Here is a 23,244-nt window from a genome sequence, read left to right on the forward strand (position 1 = left end):
ATACTGACATACTATGCAAATGATGTTAACATTTTTTTTCTTCTTTGTAAATAATAAGCTATTATTTATTAAATGCAAGCGGAAAAGCAGCGTTTCCACGATCGAGATGCGCGCGCGTGCCGCCCGATCGCTCGCTATTGATGCATATTTTTTTCAATTTTCCCTTTCAAAGCCTCAAGCGACACGCACGAACGCCAGCGGACAATTAAGAGCGATGTCCCACGCTTCCACATAATTTCACACAACCCATTGTTGCGTCAAAGTGATGGGTATCTGCTGATGCTGAAAGGTGTGCTGCCGTAATTAATAATTATTGTCAATAATAAATTGTTAATGAATTAATTATTAAGGCCATTCAATAGTCACAAATGTATCCATAATATCCCACCGATCAAATGCCAAATGTAAAAACTTTAGGAATTGTTATACTGTTTCAAATAATATTTTTTATTAACTATTTCTTTTATTAAACGAATAATTCACAAGATTTTAAGAATGTACCAGTCTAATAATTATTGAATATACATAATTGTGATTTTTTCTATTGGCTATATTATTTTCTCATGAGTGTTTTCAAAATTACGTATGTACCTACAATAAGTAGAATGGTACAGTTTTGTGAATTGTTCGTTGAATAAAAGAAATAGTTAATTAAAGTTATTAGCTAGTTCAAGTAAGTTACAACAGAAAATATTGGAGTGATCCGTGATGTCGGTTAGTAATTACAGTAATAAATACTTAAATTTAGAATACAAAAACCGATCGCCTACGGTAACTCAATTTGGAGAGCGCTCATGAGCAGGTATTAAAAATGCTAATAGTTAAAATTTGTCGCAATTAAGCATGTCAGTCGTAGCATAGTGGTAATGTACAGGGCGCGATACCCAAGAGACGCAGGTTCGATCCTGCCGGGTGTCTTAATTTTTTCAAAAAAAAAATTTCTATGACTATATTTTCTCATGATTGTTTTCAAAATTATGTAGGTATGTTCAATAATTATAATTCTACATTCTTAAGATCTAATATTTTTTGATTTATTAAATCTAAAAAACTCTTGTTTGTGATTGTTTTTTGTGATGCTTTTAAATTGTTATAAAGTTGAACGAATGATAAGTCTTGGTACAGTACGTCTGTATGTATTATCACTTTGGTGAACATGGTCCAACTGCGTAATTACACCATCATCACCACCAAAAAATCTCTGAATCTTTGATAATTAATTATACATAATTTGGAAATACCTCACTAACGCTGACACTGAACAGTACTAGAACCTGTATCTATAGAATTCCTGCCAATGTGCTCTACCATTAATTTAGCCACCCGCGTCCTACCTAATTACGACGAAATTAACTAGTATTCATTCAACTTATTTAATATTGGCGTCCAGCATCAGGAATCTCTTAAAATTTTAGTACATACATGCACTTGTTAATAATTGTATATCTTATTTTGCTATTCAACAAATGTATACTTATACATACTCGTACCACATATTTTTTTAATGAAAAAAACATTTATTTTGATAAATGAATGACAATTTTTTAATAACAATTTTCTGTATTAATTTTATGTTTGCCATGCATGTTTTTGGTTACACTTTTCAGTTACTGCAGTGTCAATCGAAGCAAGTGATCTTGTCGCGTGAGGTGTCGTCAATTTTGATTTTTCTCATTTTATATTGTTACTCAATTGCAAAACGACGGAAGCTTTTGAAGTTGAATCTTGTTAGGCATTCAACTGTCGGGTCATGGACCTATTTTAATCATTTATTCGATTCCAACTGCGACTGCTCACCATGACATCGTCTTGGATTTGGGTTTAAATCGAAACACTGTATTATAAAATTGATATAATATACAACACCATAATATTCACGGCGACGAGTTAGTTGTAATGCATTTTTTTTATATTATCATATTTTTAAATGTGTTCCATGCAAAATATGGGTAGTTTAGAAAGAATTACATTTCAAAATGAAAGTTATAAAATATACTATTTATAACAATCATAAGGGAGAGTGTAGATATTTTAACCTTCCTTTTACGAAATTATATAATCGGCATTTATGAATAATTAGTGTGCAAAATGATGTAAAAGGGTAAAGACCTACATAATATATTGGAAAAATAAAATCCAGAGGGCTTTTAATATTGGGGGTAATTAATAAACATTGTCTAAAAGGTTAAATCTTTTCAGAATCTGTAAACCACATAAGTATCTCCCTACCTTTACTACATTACATGAATGAATATTAATGAATGAAATACTTAATTACTTCCAGTCTCTAGACATAAATAAATATAAATTTGCCAGCATTATTTAGAGTTCTCACAGGTCCGTCCACAGACAATTAAGTTGGACCGAGTCCACAATAGATTTCTTCTATTTCTCTATTTAAGGACATACAGATTTTCGGAATTTTCTGACTCGTTTTCTTCCGGGTGTATTATCAACGCAATACCTGTTCACCCGAAGAGTGATTGCTCTTTTAAAGCATTTCTTTTAACTTCTTCGTGGGTTCATTTACAATAATTATTATTCGTCTGTACTAGAAAATATTAACTTTCATGTACCCACCAATATCACTCGTAACTCTGCGGTCTTTTCTGATATATGATGCTGTATATCGTGCGATTAACCTATTTGATGGGATCATAGGAGTTGATTTTTTTTATTATTAATTACTATATTTTGTTTGTGGACGTGTTAAATAGGTTCACATAATCACATAGGTACTATCACTTCTACTTTCCTGTTATATTGGTTGTTATTTGTAATTTAATCATTTTATATTTTTTATTTATTATGTACCTACCTAATATGGCTCATTGGCTAATCGCTGTAATACCCTTTTTCTAAATAAATAACCAAAATATTTAATTAATTAACCCGATTTTAAGACTAATATGATTATTCCCAACCTATGACAATTTTGTCTATTAAAAATTTCCACCTCCTAAAATCGACTGTTAACTTATAGTTTTCTCATCCATCCTTAGACTATAGATACATCTAGACGCCACCCGTTGCATTGCTAAATGAAGCCGCGTGCCTTGCGTTTGGTTTGTGGGCGAGCGAACGCATTCGTCTACAAATGTTCGAGACCATAGACTATTTCGCTAGTGCTCGCCCAAATTGCTCGCACTAGACGCTCAGAATTAAAATATAATTTTCTATTTTTTTTACGTTATATAGTATTTTTAAGCGGTCAAAATGCAACCATTAGGTAAAGATATCCATAATTTAAGTTATTTTAAAGAAACACTAGGTCACTGATATTAAAATATATAATAAAATACAAATAAATTATCACGAACATGTATCAACTTACCTATGAAACGTAATACCATCTTCTTGCTTATCAGTACGGCTACCACATTTTAAGACAACACACAAAACCATATTTTCTACTTAATTAACTAAAAATATTTACCATTGACTTTATGTTTAACACAAAAAATATCAATTTTAGCAACTCGAGCTCGCAAGTTATCGACGCTATTTGAAGCGTTTCGCCCCGATTTGATGGCGATATTTTTGGAAACTAGCTCACAGATATGTAGACCTTTTATCTTACTCTAGCGCGTGTCGCAGAGATTGTAAGGGTGCCGAATACTTTCTCACTCGCACTCATGCATCGTTTTTGTTCAGGCCTTGCATCCATCGCTTTCCTATGTAAAATAGTTAATTTCCTACCCCACCACAATGTACTGACAATAATAAAAATTCGAGTTTTATTTTTGGTTTCGCAACCAATAAATAAATCGTAAAACTAATGAATTCTTTCATATTCAATATCTTACAATGAACAATGTTCAGAATGTGACTGATTTTCAATGTGGTCACAATCGTCAGCCGTGAGAGAACGACTAAGAAGAGACCAAGTGATAGACTCATTTGGTAAATTATCATTAATTACTAGGTACCGAGTAAACGCAGAATCTCATGAAAACATTAATATTTTCTTTTTCATAATAGGTATATATTTTACTGACATGCACACATCAACAGCTTACTTCGAAGATCAATGTAAGTAGATGCGTAAAATGTTTCGACTCTCTCGAGAGAGACTTAAAAAAGTCAAGATTCACTGCTATCTGTTACTTGTCTTAGAGAACTCTTAAATCCTTATCTATAGAGAACTTGTATGTTATGCACTTTAAACGGAGAGAATTTACATTATGATATATCTCTCTTTAAAAATATAAAAAATGTCATTCTAGTGAGCAGTGGTAGTATTTATGGATTATAAAAGAGGGTTTAAGAAACTTAATTAAAAGTAATAGCAATATTGAATTTACGCATTAATATTTAGAAATTGCAAGGCGTGTCCGGAAACTTGTACGTATGCAGTTCGCTGTATCACACTTCACCGTGAAATGTTGTATCGGAAATATATGGCTGTATTTAAAGATCGTCCAACCTCTTTAGGTCGTATAGTACTGACATAAAATTCATGTCTAAATAAAACATGATTCTCTTGTCGGTTTACACTTTACAGGGAGACAGTAGCAAATAAATTCTGAAAATAGCCAATGTACTGGATTTTATTGGGTTAGTTTAGGTTAGGTTAGGTTTTCACTCTTGAATTCATGCATTCATGAATTTTGTCAAAAGCAGATATGAAAATTTATTTAATGTTTATATTGAATCAAATACAATTAATGACCGTAAAGTATACGGTCATCTCTTTCCGATAGAAAGCTCACGGCAAACTGTGCCACGGTGAAATATTTTACGTACAATAATTTACATGTAACCATTACATGGATAAAATAAGTACCAATAAACCGGTCCTGGGTAATAATAACGCAAGTATATATTAATAATTTAGTTGCTAGGACCCCAGACCTCTAGCAACCAATAATAGTGAATTGGATTACGGATTTCTTCCAAAATAACTTCTTCATACAAAACAGAATTAACTGAAAATGAATTCAATTCTATTTAAAGATGGCTTAAAGTATCAAAAAATGCATTGGCATCGTGTTCTGATATATTCTAAAAGTTTCAAATGTCTAGCTTGTCGGGAAGTTAGTTAAAAATCGATTGCAAGATTTGTACCGGATAAACAACCACCGGACAAATAAGAATACGAGCTAAGAAAAACGTTGTAATAATAGTTTCGATGTAACTTTAATTTGTGTGATACAAATGAAATAGTTAACCAAATGGTTATTTAGTTTTTTCTGCGGTTTATAATTTAACAGATGATAATGGTAAGAATTTTTATAATATACAATTATTAATGGTGGGGTGTCTTAATTATACCACTATTGCTTTGAAGTTACTAGACAGTTTTAATAAATGCAACAGCGGTATTTTTCTTTTAAACGTGGTATTACAATAACTTTTAGCAATCGATTAACATATTTATCTCAAAATCAACTTTTTCACTACATCTTACTGTTGCTTTCAGGTAGCGATATTTAACATCATCATTATAAAGAGTATTGGTGGCGCTTTTTGCAGTGGACTTTTCTGATGTTGATGATGGCTGGTTGCACTGTCATTCGTGCGGTATTGTTTGTTTGGGTTACCCGGTGAGCGGCACTTGACGGTACACTGTATATGGATGATAATGTGGTTGATGAATGATGATGATTGGTGTTATGAATGATGACATCCTGTATCATGGCTAGGCAGGTATTCAGGAGTATCCGACGGTCACACTATATCAGACTGACTACTTCTGTATCAGTCTGTACGTCGACGTCAGAAGCCCGCTCGCGTCTGCTATGTGGATGTAACTGCCTGTTGTTTGCAATTACGGTCTTCTTTCACCCATAATTGTTTATCGTCTGGTCTTGTAACAATACTTAACAAAGGGATTTGAGTAGGCGGGAACTAAGGATGAATGCGACCACAATTTGGCTCAACCAAGTATTTTAAATATGAAATTTTTAAATTAATTAAGTATTTATTATTTATATTAATAATTATTTAAATTAACTTAATTTTAAATATTTTATTTTAGCAATTATGAAATAGGAAAGAATTGTCGTTAAAATAATAATATATTAACAGAGATCGTAAAATGTTGCAATTGCTCCTAAATTAGGAGACAATTAGAAACTCCAACAGACAGTTTTAACGATTACATTTTACTATACTATAATGTGGCGTAAAGTGCGCCACTGTAGCATCCAGTTCATTGGCATTTCCTACAGCATGTACGTCAAGTGCTGATAAGATTAATGAATGCGTTCCTCCCACATTATGCGGATTGTAAATAATTGTTGTGAAGTACAACAACAAAGCGCATGCCTACTGCTATCTGCATAATTTATTACCCGCGCTTGGCTCTGTCCGAAGTGTCTGTTGTTTCAGCATGATTATTTTGGAATTTTGATTTTAGCTATTCCCATTTCGGACTGCCACTGTTGGATGTTACATTTTGTTACTCATCGACACAGTATGATAGGCGTGTATATTTTTTGCTGTTTGTCATGTTTGCATAACTAAAGATAACCGTGATAATAAATAGGGATGATTGAATATGTTTAACCTTCACTCTACGATAGTAATAAATTAAGTCTGTTCCGGTGATGTCACCTTTGACTACCTTACAAGCATATCGTTATTGTTTTGTGAAAAGGGCTAATTAAACAAAATAATATTTTACAAGAAGAGAATTTTTAACTTTTGAAATTTATTTATTAATTACCTCTGGATGATTTTAAATGACTAACAAGTTTATAATAAGGCGTAGAAAGAATACTGTCCTTATAATAGGCATTATAATATAATATTTTAAAAGGTCTAATATTTCACGTTCGCTTTTTATTCGTAATACTAAGTGGATATTCGCCCTTACGATTATCGTTTTTAAGTACTTTCCTGTGGTGATACAAATTCGTCGTTTTTACACAACAATAGCTAGTGATTTAGGTACATATTGTTTTTTTTTTTAAATTAAAATCACGATTTAGCCAAAATGGTTGATTCGCCCTTTTTATAAAACACCGACGATATACTAACATATTTTCATCCTGAAGCCCTGATATGAACTGAAATATTTACAGTTTAATGTGCTGGGTAACCGAAGGTGACATTACGGTAACGGGAATGTTAAAAACGTCATCGATCTTAAATCTCTTTTAAAAAATCACAATCATTACCATTTTCGAAACACTTTCATTATGTATTCACGTACAAGTAAATCGATAATAAATAAAAACTTTCGTACATATTATATTTGTTAAGGCTATACTTCAGTTGAGGCATGGTCTAAAAATATTGCGGCTTGGCGATGCGCGGATTGTGCAAATGACGCATGCCGAACGAAATATATTTTGTCATAAAAATTCAACATGCGTCCATTTAATGTTATGTTTATTGTTATATTACTAATAATAATAGTATATTCATTGACATGTTTTCTTTTTCAAGTACATACGTAAAGTTTTTTAGTCATCTTTACACGATTTAAGAATATATTCATCTGACGCCATGACAAAACAAATCGACGTGCACACACCTCGACAAATTTTGTCAAATTTCGTCGCATCTACTGTTGAAAATTATTTGCCGTTTCACTGAAGTACGCTCTTAACAATACTTTTCAAAGCGGATTACTTGATCAGTGTGTCGTTTGTGATAATTAGACTGAATATTAATCGAAAATATTTTACTCAAAAAGGTCGTGTGTTTCTTATTTTCCAATCTGTAAAAGTATGCCAATTGATATTGTGGGCTTAAATTCCACCCCTCTACCTCTCCGTAGCAGGCTTCTCTAAAAGAAAACAGAATTTTAATTAACTATTGACGAATCAATTATACCCCAATTAAATTGGGTTTTCAAAAGTAATTAACTCCACAAATACCCTTTTTACGCTTATTTATACCGCTACCTACGGGGTTTGTGGACCAAATTTAAATATAAGACGATGGCTGTAGAATATTTTCACACTGTTCCGTGACCCAATAAATAACCATTTTTACTTTTATTGCGTCTACGTTTCCTTTTTTATGATTAATTCAGTTATTCCCATTTTTCCAGTTTACTTTCAGTTTACAAGTGATTCATAACGAATATAATATTATTATTATAATATACGAGTAATAATTGAAGATCTTGGCATAAAAACATCAAATGTCCACTTTTTTCCATTTTCATTTTATTGCATTTCTATATTCCCTGTGTATGATTACATACAACTGTGCAAAGATATATTTAAAAAAAAATCATAAGTCCCTCAAATCTGCTCTCAAAAATATGCCACTTTTCTAAAAACCGCAATAGTCCAGGCATTTTTGTGTGAAAACAGCAAAGGTCCAGTAGTTCTACACTTTTATCACCAGGCGGCGTTAGTAATGTTAGTATACATTCCATACAATTTAGTGTCTGAGCTGTCAAATTATCCTTGATTCGTTTAATTATTGCTTTTTATAACGTTTTCTTATGATTGTTATTATATTTTATCATGAATATTACTAGCATAGACATCTGAAACGTCTCGAAAGAGAAAAATTAACAAAACCATGCAACGTCTTTACCAAATAACGGTGACATTCATTATTGTTCAGTTGGATGCAATAAGGAAAATTCTGGGCCCTTCATTATAAAATCTAAAGAGTCCGGTCTCCTTAAAAAGATTTTTTTAATATGAAATATAGGTTAAAACTAAGGCATTTTTCGGTAAAAAATTGTAGGCTAGTTATAATGTACAAAATAGACCAGGCTAGTAAGGGAGAAGTGCTTTGCGAACATTTCAGTTTCTCTCTAGGCTGTGGTATAGATTCAATGTAGTGAATAAAAATCAAATGCAAGTCACGATTGCATTTAAAACAACATAATATGGTGGATTAGTTCCATTGAAAGGAGCTAAATAAAAAAATATTTTAAAATTAGCTAAATATTTACAAAACCCAATAATGTATCGTTTAATTTGCTGATAGTGAAGGTGTCAGACGAGGCTTATCGGTTTTCTTTTTTCGTGTTAACTATCAATTCATGGTGGAAATCCATTGTGTTAAGGATTTTATTTAATAAAACATATTTTTTTAGTACTTATTCCACTTTTAATAAATAAATATGGATAGGTTTCGTCCGCCTTAGAGGGACATTTTCAACTGTTGAAAACAGTTGGCAGAAAAACAGAGGCGGACGAAACCGGTCCAGATTTATTTATTAAAAGTGGAATAAGTAGATACTAAAAAATGTGTTTTATTAAATTAAATCAATAATAATAATATGAAGCTAATCAGTATTAACCCGCACATGATTAAAACATTTTTTCAAATATTTAATTCTTGATTTTTTAGAAACATCGTCGTTTGTTAATAGGTAAATAATATGTCCAAACCTTATTATTAGAAGTTGTATTATGATTAAAAAATAACAGAAATATATATTCTTTATTTTATTTAATAAAATTATAGTTTTAATCATACTATTTACATTTCGATCTTTTCAATTTTGCAATAAAAACAACAAATGTCCAAAAATTGTGTAAAAACAACAAATGTCACACTCATTCTTTTTTAAATATCTATTTAACCGAAATAAATTTAATATTTTTTTTACATTCATATAGTGCATATACGGTTTTTCGATAATTTCTCATTGTCAAATTAATAAAAAAAAATTTGACAACCAAGATATTATGTTTTTACCCTCTCCTGAAAAAAAAGTGTTTTGTGACATTTGCTGTTTTTATGCCAAGATCTTCAATTAGTATTTGATTCTATTACAATGCAGCGAATCTAACCGGCGCTTGTATCAAATGCATAATGTTGCAAATGTTCTACATATATTTAAAATATGTCTTTAGTTTTTCATGAATAATATCTGCTTTTAGTTGTATATTTTTAAACAAGAAACATACAAATGACGTTAACATAACCTTACAAATAAAAAATTATTACCAATAAATACCAATTCTTCTTCCACCCTCTCACGTCCCAACATTGGGACATATAGTCAAACACGACTGCGTCATCTGCATACTCCAAGTCGCACAGTCTTTCTTCGCATAGATCGGATGTATCATCATGATGTAGGCGTATCCCACAGTCGGGGCAAACCGTCTTACACATTATGAAATCCATCATGATGATAAAAAGAAAGTCACATCGTTGCTGGACTCCTGACGTGATTTAAATTACCAATAAATAATAATAATACTTAAAAAAAAGTAATTTAAATAAGTCCACCTCTTACTTACGCTAAAAAGTAATAATGTGGTTGTTGAAGTATGTAAGTAAAAAGATGACGTTTCATTTTTGAAAATATGTACTATATCGGTTATTTGTAATTTCTGAGAAATCATTGAAATCCAAAAGTTTGGGTTGATTTCCAGGAACACTGCAAATGATTAAATTATTCAGAATAAAGCACCACATTTATGATTGATATAATTAAGCTTATGTGCAGGCATTGTTTTAAAATTATTTTGAATCAGAGCTTTTTAACTTAGCTATTCTGCTAATTTAATTATATAGTCATTTTCTGTTTCGTGCTATGTTAATTATGTTTATCAGAAGTAAAAGGACCGTTGTCCATTTTATACGAAAATTAATTATCATTGTAGTCATTCTTATTTTAGTTTTTTGTCTACGTATTGGTAAAAGAATATATGCAATACCATGAAAACTCGCAATGTTACGTCTTTGTATAAAGTCGGATGTCCAAAGATCCTTTAGAGTTTAGAAGTTCTGTAATCCGGTTACCTAAAAAAATATAAAACGTAGGATTAAAACACAACAATCATGTTGATAGTGACATGAAAAATAAAAAAAAAAACACAAGGGAAAAAATATATAGTTAACCATTGGTTATGTGTAAAAATATTTGAACAATTTAAAAAAAATGTGATACCCTACCTTTTACTTCTGTCATAAATTTATTACAATTAAAAAAATAGAATTTAATAGTGATGTCAAAAATATTATGACCACAATATAATGTCACAAGACTATCAATAGTTGAGAAGAGTTATTTTATTATAAAAGAGAAATTTACTAAACTATTTTATGCACTCCATTTAACAATGATGAAAACTGGCTTCATCGTCTTAGTTGATACCAAGGGTTGGAGAATAGAATATTAAGTAATTTGTTCTGAATAGGGTAAATCTGACAATTTTGTAAGTATGTTTAAAGAATTTTTTTTTAAATAAATGTCAATGCATTGATAATTTCAAAATAATCGTAAGACTTTTACAATTCCGCATGTGAAAGCGACAGAGATGTTGTTATCTTTTGTAATAACGTATCTTTGCGAACAAGGATTTTTACACTTTTGAAGTTGAAATCAATCACTTGGATACTAATAATTTGAAGTCAGCATATAAGACGATTTGACATTTAAAATTACTGATAATAAAGTTTTACTATTTTTATAAATTCTTGACATTTGAGATACCTAATTACGCAACCAATAAGTCCAGAATTTAATATTCATGGTAAATGATGTTTTTGTGCATCAAGCCGCATGCGTAACTGTGTTATGCTTCAATAAAGGAAATTGACAGGTATGTAATTTTAAGGGTAATTAGCTTATATGCTAGTTTACTTTGAATTCAGATTAGTTATTTAACATTACAATATTATGAATAGGCATTTATTATGTGCGTGTTAATAATTTCATGATAATATTTTATGACTATTCGTGTATAGGCATAACATCCATTATTATAACATTTCTGTAACATTTCAGTTTTTGACAACCTTTTTATGAACAGCAATAGTTTAAAAAAATGTTATCGTTAAAGCGTTGTAAATTGGTGTTTGGGTACTTAAGCTTGATAAATGTCAAATTTCAAATCTTATTTAATGTCAAATAGATACTGGTATAGCCCTTACAGACCCTGCACTCACTCTTGTGAGGGTCACTTTAGTATGGAATAAATAATTATTTTGGTAGTGTATGTGGTTTGGCCCTGGCTCACATGAAAGTGAGTGTAGTTGGCAGAGTGAAAACAGTCATCCTTAATTCTTTCTACACGTGCGTCGTTTGGCGACACTGGAACATTGCAAAGTGACATTTTGACAGCACTGTGTAAGGAGCATTCTGTGTGAGTACTTTATTGATTTTATTACCAAAAAATTGTTCCCAATGATATTTTTGGGATGAATAATGTAATAAACATATCCTGCAACATTTTTAACTAGTTTTTGAAGTCATAACTATTAATTTATTATGTTTTTGACATGTTCAATCTTGTGACTCACGTTTGTGAGTGCCAGGTCTCAACAGTCACTAAATTACCAATTTTCATCTTTTTACTCATTGGGAATTTCATATTATTTGAAGATTAAAGAACTTAATTATATTGATTTATGTTGTTATACATGTTGTTTATATTTATTATATTTATTTTAGATTTCAAAATGGAAAATATTGAAGCTGATAAATAATTTAATAGGAAATGGAGATAATTCCGATGTTGAGTAAAAAGACGATGATGAGAATGATTTTGATTACATTCCGCCAACTATCGACAAAGATGACTCATCAGATTCGAATTTTGACACCGATGGTAATTTGTGGAACTCAGATGTAGCACCACAACCATCCACTACAACCATAGGTTTTATTCTTGTACATCAATTTTATTAGTAATTTCTAACTAATTAATATTGTATTTAATATATATTGTTATAATTGTTCATTGTGCCCCATATTAAAAATAAAAAAATGTCTCAAAATCGTAAAAAACAGTTCTTTACATTTTACATTTCAACTTTCCATTCCTATTATTGTAGTGTTTGAGACCCGACCATCACAAATGTGAGGGTCGCTTTTTCTAAATAACGAAGAAAGTAAAAAAAAAAAAAATATATTTTTGATTTCTTCAAACTCATTTTAGATATGTTTTAAAGAGAAAACCGTTAAAAGTATTCAATGTTAGGCTTGGGTCTGTAAGGGATAGGCTTCATATATGACAATGACGATAGGCTTCCATTTAAAATATATCTGATCATATTACGTTCTGATTTAATGAGCAATAATTATTTGTAGTTTAACATTTAACATCTATTTTCTGGAGTTTGAATCCATTTATTTTCATTATTTTAAATATTATATTTAAGTACCTATACTAATTTTTCATTTATATATTATATTTAATATATATATGTACATATATACTTAATTAGATTGGCGTATTTCAAATATGACATATGAAAAACTTTTATAAAATTTATCAGCATCAGTAAGCATTTTTATCAAATTAATTACAAATTGATTTGAATCGATATTTCCTATAAATCACAATTTAAGAACGCTACGCTGCGGAGCCTCACGTTAAACTTGTCGGTCTCTACCTATATATTCCTAGTTATTCCCTCATTATGGCAACCTTGAAATTCTGTTATATTTTGAGCGACTAAGACTTATTACCTCTCTCAATACTCTGTTTCTGCTTCAAAAATCTCTCCAGATCCAACAATCTCTAAAAAATGTGTTAAAAAAAACAGCAAAAATGCATCTTAAACATATTATCGAGACCCATTCCTTTATCTGTAGTTTCTGAATGATTGACTGGTTATTCTTGTGCTCTGTCCAAGAAATACGACGCATTTGGCGCCAACACATTTCGAAGGCAATTAATTGTCTTCCGTTTTCTTGACCTTAGGGTCCATAACTTGACACCGTACAAAAATATGGAGAACACGAATGTTTGCACAAGCATCATTTTCGTGGCAATTGAAATTCCTCGATCCCTCCATATTATACAGTAGCAAGGCGTGTCCTCTGTATACCTATTCGCCTGAGTATCTTTGCTTCACATCCGCCTTTTCCATCAATGGTTTATCGCAATATCTTTTTCTTCTTCTTTCGACCATGTCCGATCCTAATAGGATCATATGGGCCTCCACAGAGTAGAGGTTTGTATTGACAGATTTTGTTTTTTATGAGAAATGGATGTCAGCCACTTGCTCAACCTATTAGGTCCATACCCTGATACCCACAAATCAAAAAACAATATATGTACTTGCCAGACCCACGATTCGAATCTGGGATCCACGGCGTTATAGTTCAACGCTTAAGTAGCGCGGCCACCGTGGGCATATAAAAATTACCTATATATTATAAACAAATAATATGAATGACTATTGTAGATTCTGCATGTTGTGATTGCGATTACATACCGCTCACTGTAGTGATAACTGTAAAGCACAGAAGCGGGGGTGTGGCAGGTTTGTACATCGAAATACAGGAAAATTTGTAGATGACCGCAAGCATGGTACCTATAATAGTTATCCTATAGTATTTTAACCTAAAAAAGTTAATTACACATCGTAGATTTGATTCATTACTAGGTATTGAGATTAAGTCGGTACATACAATTAGTTTCATTTTTACTTTATATGTATGTTGACAATATTCAGAGCAATTTAAAAGCAGTTCAAATCTGAACCCATCCTTGGCAATTTCCACCCTTGTTCTTCTGATTTAGTCAGAATTTTGGGTTGTGAAAACATAAATACGCAGACCATCAGCAAACCGTGCATATCGCGTACTGTAAAAAAACATATATCTTCGAACAGTAAAGTTGAACTGTTTTATAAAACTGGAGTCGAGTAAAATAGCACTCACGCTCGTGGCCAAACCGTTGTCGATCGGTGCTTTATGGTGAATATATACAATAATGGACAAAAGCTATCGATTTCATGGAGCATGTACTTAAATTTCAATACTATATTACTCATATACACTTTAGCAACAGTCGTATATTTTGCCATACTATGCAAAATGCAATTGTTTTGCATTAAAATGAATATGTATAATTAGGTCACTGTTATTGTTTCATTAAACGCAAAAAATGGTCAACCATCGTAAAGTACATAATGTAATAACCGTACACTTGGGTGAGGAAATCAAATATATTTTTTTATATACTATCTACTTTAGTCACGAGTGTAAGTTCGTTTAATTTAAATCGACGTGATATTATATGCATCGAAATCGAAGTGTTTGACGTCTTTGTACGTCTTCATCGTGCACTGTGACCGGTTCGTTGTTAAGATTTATCAGTTACTACGGTTCGAATGAGGTGGACTACGATTTCCGCAGTATTCACTAACTATATATTTACAAGTAGCGCAACGTGGCATGGAAAGGTGTATGTTAGGCATAACAGGTAAATGTCACAAAATAAGCTAATGGATAAAGAAGCAGACAAGAGTACGCGATGTGATTGAGGTCGCTAGCAGACGCAATGGCAATGGGGTGGACATGTCGCTCGTCGAGTGGACAACCGTTGGACAAATGCCGTCATACAGTGCCAGTGGTACCCATGAGACCCTAAAGCCGCCCGTGTCATAAATTTCGGTGGATGTACGTGGCAGCAAATAACTAGGGACCGAGGAGGGTGCAAGGAGCTAGGAGAGGCCTTCATCCAGCAGTGGATCGATGCTGGCTGATGATGATAATAATATATTTACAATAAATATTGTAATCGATCTGTATTATACTAAGTATAGTTATAAAAACCCGATAATTCAATTTTTAATTAGAAAATTATACCTACGGTCTGGTAGAATTTCATCTTCATGACAATAATATGTACATTAAACCATTAGTGATAGATACTCCATACACCACGTGATTATTGAAAGTCTACCTTATCTAGGAGAATACATTTGAATAATCATAATGTATTTAAATTGCACCAAAAATAATTGGCAACCCTAGTTGACATTCTTATTGTATTTTCTCGCATCATTTAAAATATTATAATGTACGTAAATAATTTTACTTTTATAATAAAAATACTGTGTTTATTTATCTTGATTTTTCTCTGTTTGTTTCAGAAGGTAAGCCGCTTTTACACCGTCCAGTCAGTGGCGCCACTCACACTCATCCCGGTGAGCGATACAATATTTTTATTTCGCCAGTATACCGAGAAGGCAGTCAACAACATTATCCAATAGTCGGCGAGTTAGTAAAAGGTGCCTCACCTCATTTGACGTTTTGGCGGCCGTGAATAACTCGTCTTCTCCTACCGCTTCAATCACCTACTTGCTTTCGGACTGGTATTATGCACACTAGCGTATGTACCCACAGTCAAACCAAATGTTTCCAAACACACTATTTATATTATTTATTTTTGAAATACTATTATTAAAAATATGAATTACATTCTAAATGGTGACATAATTAATTTAAATATACACAACACAACACAATATATTTATATTTATAACGTATTTTTTAATAAATTAAAACACGTAGAAATGTACATTACCAATAAATTATCGTAAATCACAAGATTCGTATTTGTCCGCTATGTGTCTCTGATAGATTGAACACTAAACAAAAAACACGAGAAAGTTATTAACATGACATATTGGGTTTTCACAATAGCCCAAACCGGGTAAATGTTTACACTCTTTGAATATGAATATGTTGAATTACCGACACTCTGTCGTAAGATGGCAAACATTTGCCGGCCAACACATAATTTGCCTGATTTGGGGCATTTTTTGTTTTTTAGAATTATTAATAACCATGTCCTTGCTTTTTCATACAGGGTGGTTGTTAGTAATTTTGAACAATCACAAACACCCAGGCTTTGAGAAAAATACATAAATATTGTGTGTCCTGACTGGGAATCGAACCCAGGAACTCTCGGGTGGAAGGCAAGCGGCTTAGAGCCGAGCCACACCGGGCGACTCTGGTCTCGAGACCAGTCGCCGAGAACAGACCGATGTATGAAGTTATATGGACCATGCCACACCTGGTCACCCAGTAGTCGCGCAAGCAAGCATACATCGGTCTGGTCTCGGCGACTGGGGCCCTATGTTAGAACTTGCGAGTGCAAGCCGCCCGGTTGACATGACGTCATATGACATCATTGTGACGTACTACCGGAGTGATAATAGCACTCGAGAAAATAACGCTGGTCAGACAGCGGCGTTATTCATTGTCACCATACACATATAGATGTTTCATCATAATAATATCTACGGTGAGCACTGTGCGCTGGGCAGCATGCCTCGAGCGTGTATTGGCTGACGTCACAATTAAGTGATGTCGTCGGCTGACACACGAGTCGATAGTTAGGAAATCGCGGTGCTGGTCTCGAAACCAGAGTCGCCCGGTGTGGCTCGGCTCTTACGCACTGCACCACGAGAGCTGCCTGATTTGGGTCATTGGGAAGAGTCATACAAAGAATTTACAAGAAATAATGGTTTTAAAATAAAGTGTTTTTGTCCATCGCTTCGGAATGGTAAGGTCAAGCGTATGACTAATTTTACCTTTTGATAACCTAAAGCTGTGATAGAAACGTAAGAGAAAAAGAGCGTAGTGTAATCTATGACCTATGTTATTTCTTTCGCCCAACAGAGTAGTTTTATATACATAGTTATGTAGTTTCTTAGCAAGGTATATTTGATATTGCATGTTATATGTATAATATAATATATTCTATATGTACTTAGCTTGATTAGTTAAACTTGCGCTACAGACCATTTAGGTGCATTTATGTATAGGTGCATTATTTATTTTTGTTATTTATTTTACTAAAAAGATTTGGTTCTACAAACTAGTATAATCAACTGGCTGTTAAAATCACTATAACACAGATTACATTTACTTTAAAATCAGGTCATCTCTGGACTTTATTACAACGTATATATTTATTTTACCATGCTCCACGACGTTATCGATAACCCTTATCACATAAATGCACATAATTAATATGACCATGGGTTAGATCCACGTTAATAAATGACCGCTCTTTATCCGATGCTTGGCAATTAATTATTGAACATAATATTATTAGAGTGGGTATGCCTAAATGTCAGTCGTATTTTTCTCCGTGTCCGGAAATTTGTACGTATGCAGTTCGCCGTATCACACTTCACCGTTAAATATTGTATCGGAAATATATGGCCGTATATTAAAGACCGTCCAACCTCTTTGGGTCTTATAGTACTGACATAAAGCTATAAATAAAACACGGTGCTCGCCGGTTTACACTTTACAAGAAGTAAACAGCAAAAAAAAATGAAAATAGCCGATATACTGGATTATTTGTTAGATTAGGTTAGGTTTTCATTCTTGAATTTTGCTAAGATCATCAATGAAAATTGAATTTTAATGTTCATGTTGAATCTAATAAAATTGGGGACCGTATAGTATACGGTCATCTCTTTCCGATAAGGCCAGGGTGAAATTTAATGTTTTACGTACAATTTACATGTAACCACTTATAACAACCATAATATAACCAACACATACCTACCTACGTTGAATTCATTCTAGCTTTTAAGGTAGATATATATTATCATCAGCCTGGGTCTATCTACTGCTAGATAAAGGTCTACCCTAGTACCCTTCTCTGTTTTCGGTCCCTAGTTCTTCGCTGCCACTACATCCACCGAACTTTCTGAGTTCGTCTATCCAGCAAGTTTTAGGTCATCCTTGTAAGCATTTTGTCACCCTAGGGTGCCACTGTATGACGACACACACACATAATACATATATTTTATAAGTGGATAAAACCTATACATTTCGTTTAATTAAGTATTTTCTATGTTGTTTTTTATTTCAATAATTATTAAAAACATTATTTTACAACGTTTTTATTATGTCGTATTCTTATTTGTCCGGTGGTTGTTTGTCCAGTAAAAATCTTGCAATCGATTTTTAACTAACTTCCCGACTAGCTAGACATTTGAAACTTTTAGAATATATCACGATGCCAATGCATTTTTTTAATACTTTTAGCCATCTTTAAGTAGAATTGAATTCATTTTCAGTTAATTCTGTTTTGTATGATAAGTTGTTTCGGAAGAAATCTGTAATCCAATCCACTATTATTGGTTGTTAGGGGTCCTAGCAACTAAATTATTAATATATACGTGTGTTACTATGGAAATCAATATGAAATGTCAAAATGACATTTCAGTATTATTTCCATCAAGTACAATTTTTTAGATCATTTAGTCAAGTATACGATTCAACAGAAAATTTAAAAACGTTGTATGTAATAAGTTCTTTTTATCTTGTAATTAAATATTATTCAACCACGTGTTTATAAGAGTATTTGCAGACATATGAGCATTTATTCTTATATCTAATACTTTGGTGAGCTATTAAATCACCTATTATAATATGGAGTAAGATTATAATCATTTTTTTTAAAAAAAAAAAGTGTAACTTTCCTCATATTAAATTTTGTGATTGATTATAATTTTGTCACCCACAATTTGGCGACCTCTGTCAATTTTAACCGCCTAGTTCACAGTGCGCTCCCTTCTCGCGATCTCAGTACCTTTTGTAAGATTATTAACAACTGAGTGCTTCCATACCATCACATCTTACTATTTATAATACAAAATCAATAAAACATTCAAACAGTTTGAAGTAAAATAAATAAGTATAATATTTATGTCAAAATGTTTTAAAAATTTTATGAAATAGTTGTGTTAATTTAGTTTTAATGAAATTTCGTAGCGCTCACTGGATAATGTTGAGCAATGAGAGTGCAACTGCATTGCGCGCGCAGTACAGGTGACCTCTATTGCGTCATCTACCCTCTTTATATTGAATTGCGTTATGTCTGACATTATAAAATATCAATAATATAATATTGTGGCAATATCTTATTTGGTCTAGTTTTAAAATACCTACGTAAAGAATTACATTAAAATTCGCCTTATTCAGTGGAAATGAACTATGTAGGTACCTACTTTTTTAGGAGAGTTATTTTTGAAATATTTAGCATTGAATAATAAATTATGGGTATTAGGAAGGTTTATGAGTGGATAAGGAAGCAGACAAGGGTTTGCGATGTAATAGAGTTCATTAAAAGTCTCAAATGGAGATGGGCTGGATATATAGCTCGAAGAAGAGACAATCGTTGGATAAATTTAGTCATCCAGTGGTATCCAAGAATTACAAAACGTCCGCAAGGTAGGCCGCTGGATCGATGCAATGATAAAGTTCTGCCGAAGTACGTGGCAACGCAATGCACATGACTGAGAGAAGTGGAAGTAGCTTGAAGATGTTTTCATCCAGCAGTGGATAGTTTCAGGCTAATGATGATGATTAGGAAGGTTTAATAAAAAAAATATGAGAAGAGTAATTTTAAAAGTAAGTTATTGAGAAGGTTCTTCTGGTGCCCGCATGCGACCAGGATGGCGTGTGGTCATGTCTATAATAAAATATAATCACGAACTATAAAGTTGTGATTATATTGAGATGCACATCGTGTACTGTCACGCTGTCACGGCGACAAATTTAGTCTATAGTTTTGTCATTTTGCAGAATATTTTGACCGATCACCATCTTTCAACAGTTTCTACGCGTGCGTACGTTAAAATTCCGATATTGCATCCATAGATAATATTTTGAACGAAACGCAACCTTCAGTTTATATATAATAGATAACATTTCTATAGAGAATACATAGTTCCAACTGTTAAGAACAATAAACACGCGATTTTGACATAAATCAAAAATATGTAAGCATGTAGAAAATGACAAAAAACGATCATTGAGTCACACGGTTGTCGATGTCGATGCAGTGTGGTACGCGTGAGGTGACCTCATTTTTGTTCTGGTGATTTCGGCAGATTTTGCTAACTGACAATGTTCGTTTAAAGGTTCAAAATGTGCTACGGGATGGGAGCGTCAGTCTGATAACATTTAAAAAACCAAGAAAAATGACATTACATATTTTTCCCCCGTAGCGGCAGCTTACTGTGACTTCACGTGATAGTAGGCGACATGCATCATAATATATTTGGCGCTTAATATGCAGTGTACCTACTGTACTTCCTTTGTTTCACATGTTAATATGCAATGAGCTCGTTCGGCTGGCATGTCATAATAATAGAACGAATCGAGGAAATATGAGGCTCCTCATAAATATATCGAAATGGAATAGAAGAGTGGGAAAATATAGTCTGATATAGTTAGAATTACAGCATTCCTAAGGTTAATTAAAAAGCATCAGAGGCGCATGGAGACGTATCCTGAAGGCGGTTTAAATCTATATAGAGCAGTAATGCTAATGCTGAGATTAGATAGCCGCAATCTTACTGATAATATTATAATATTTTGGCTTTTAGAAATTTTCCGCAATCATTATTTCCCTTGAGTATGATATATTATATGGTCATGAAAGGAAATCATCCGTGTATAAATTGCTCATTTTTCTCATTTTACTGGCAACGAATACTCGTGAAAGTCTCCAAATTTAGTATAAGTATGTAACCTTATAAGTTGACTATTAGAATCGTCTTAATATTAAACCGGTTTCTTTGATATTTTAGCTATAAAAATATTATAATAAACGTTGGATAGAATAAAAAAAATTATGCCCATTTAAATAATTAAGTAGAGAAGTGGCACATCTATTGTGGTTTCAGGTTTAATGCATATTTTGTAGCAATATGCGTAAAAAAATAATACTTTTTTTTTTACAAAAGAATATTATTAACTTTGGTGTCATCATGACCTATCCAATGCAAAATATTGGATAGAATAAATAATTATCATAACAACTTTTTAATAATAAAAATGATTTAAAACTATTTTACAATTCAATCATAAAATAATATTTAAATTGGTTGTAAATTATTATATTATTTTCAATCACAGGAGAATGTTTATGATAATAATATGAAATTGATAGAAATATGTACACAATTAAATTGCCAACATATAATAAGTCTAGTGAAAGAAGATGAAAACCTATTTGATCCTCTGGGTTTTGATTTTTTCTCTGTGGTTGTTTGAAATTAAGTTTTTTAGTTACATTGTATTTTTAATCACAAGGCGTATCATGGCCGTCTCCAGAACCATTCCTTATCTAATCTAATTTAAACTTAATTTGGCACAGAATTCTCGTATCGGCTATCAAAGTGTTTTACAAACGGATCGAAGATGCGGACTTAGCCTGAATTGATAGTTATTATTCCAGAATTTCATAAACGTGGTCGATCTAGTGGGCTATAAAAACTATTAACTGTTAATAAAAAAATAACAAAAATATGCTGAACATGAATTGTAGGTACGTCAAATTATATTAAAATAAATGAAAATTATTATGAAATATACTTTCAACGAAACTAAGAAGAAATGACATTCGTAATGGTATTGTAATTTTCTGATTTTTAAGTGTATTTTTCTGACAAAGACATAATTTGGTACAAGTAGGTTATCAGGAAGCCAGTGGCAAACACATTTTGAAAATAGCCGATTTTTTAGGCTGGGTTAGTTTATATGAGGTTAAGTTAGGTTAGGTTAGGTGTTTATTCTTAAAATTCATGAATTTAGCGCAATTAGCGCGGTTCCCGCCTGGCTTCCCCTTAACCAACTTGTACCTATTATTTTTATCAATATTTACTTTTAAGAGGACATACGGATCAAGTTAAATATTATTTTTACTTATGGGTAAAATATTTAAAATTAATTAGATATTTATATCAAACTACATCGGTATCGTTTACGTAATTAAATTTTAATTTAATCACCCGCTTGGCTTAAACTAAGATGCTTAATGTTATTATTAAAAACAAAGAATAACCAACAAAATGCTGCGAACAAAATTCTGTAAGTATGCATACTACAAGTAGTAAGCTATTAATAATAAAATACTTAATAAAAATTACAGTGATTGCTACAGGTAGTTTACGACATTACGCGTCATTCGCTCAGAGCAATGTGAATCTTCGCGATTGAGCACTAAAAAGTACTTCAGTCGGTCTTTGCTCCTCGAGCGGGTTGGACGTGTTTTATGTGTCGAAATTTATACTGAAATCATACTTTCGATCGCGATAATCCTAAAATATTACGGTGAAAACAAAAAAAAAACATATCTCAAGTTTTTTTTATTTTATACAACCATAATAGTGAATCAAAATTATAGACAAACATAATAAAAATCTAATAATTGACAGATTTATTAAAATAATTGTGTGCTTAATCTAAAATTTATAATTCTTGTTTTTGTTCCCGTTATCAATATCCATTTTAAAATTTTAATTTTCATCGGATATGATAATAAAAAATAATTTGTAATTTCCGAGTGTGTGCAGTTTATTTCGGAAAAAAACTGGAGTGATAAAAAAATTTAACTTTTCCACAATAAAAAAAGTGTATTTAAAAAAAACTTAAGATTTTCAGTGATTAAAAATGATTTTGTGCAGTTTTGTGATAAGTTATGCTTAGTGTTTTCTTGTATCCCTGATTATTCTCCGGAACTTGTGTGAGGCGACGACAGAATAGAGAGGTAATCAGAGAAAAAAATATTGTTTTATGTTGCCTGCATGCTT

The 23,244-nt window shown here is 32.1% G+C and overlaps 1 long non-coding RNA gene across 2 annotated transcripts in view; it reads left to right on the plus strand.

Annotated features, from left to right (window-relative positions):
• Positions 1–23,244, plus strand: part of LOC147074004 (uncharacterized) — a 745,768-nt gene that overhangs the window by 231,619 nt on the left and 490,905 nt on the right. Inside the window, exon 1 of one of the 2 annotated variants that reach the window (XR_015070353.1) lies at positions 22,669–23,201. The exons of the other annotated variant lie outside the window; for it this stretch is intronic. This is a non-coding gene — a long non-coding RNA (uncharacterized LOC147074004). Of the gene's footprint in view, positions 1–22,668; positions 23,202–23,244 lie in introns of those variants that run through there. 2 annotated transcript variants of the gene reach the window in all.

The sequence above is a fragment of the Rhyacophila brunnea genome, unplaced genomic scaffold (genome assembly GCF_057557595.1).
Source record: "Rhyacophila brunnea isolate RB1 unplaced genomic scaffold, BYU_Rbru_1.0 scaffold_17, whole genome shotgun sequence".
Classification (NCBI taxonomy): domain Eukaryota; kingdom Metazoa; phylum Arthropoda; class Insecta; order Trichoptera; family Rhyacophilidae; genus Rhyacophila; species Rhyacophila brunnea.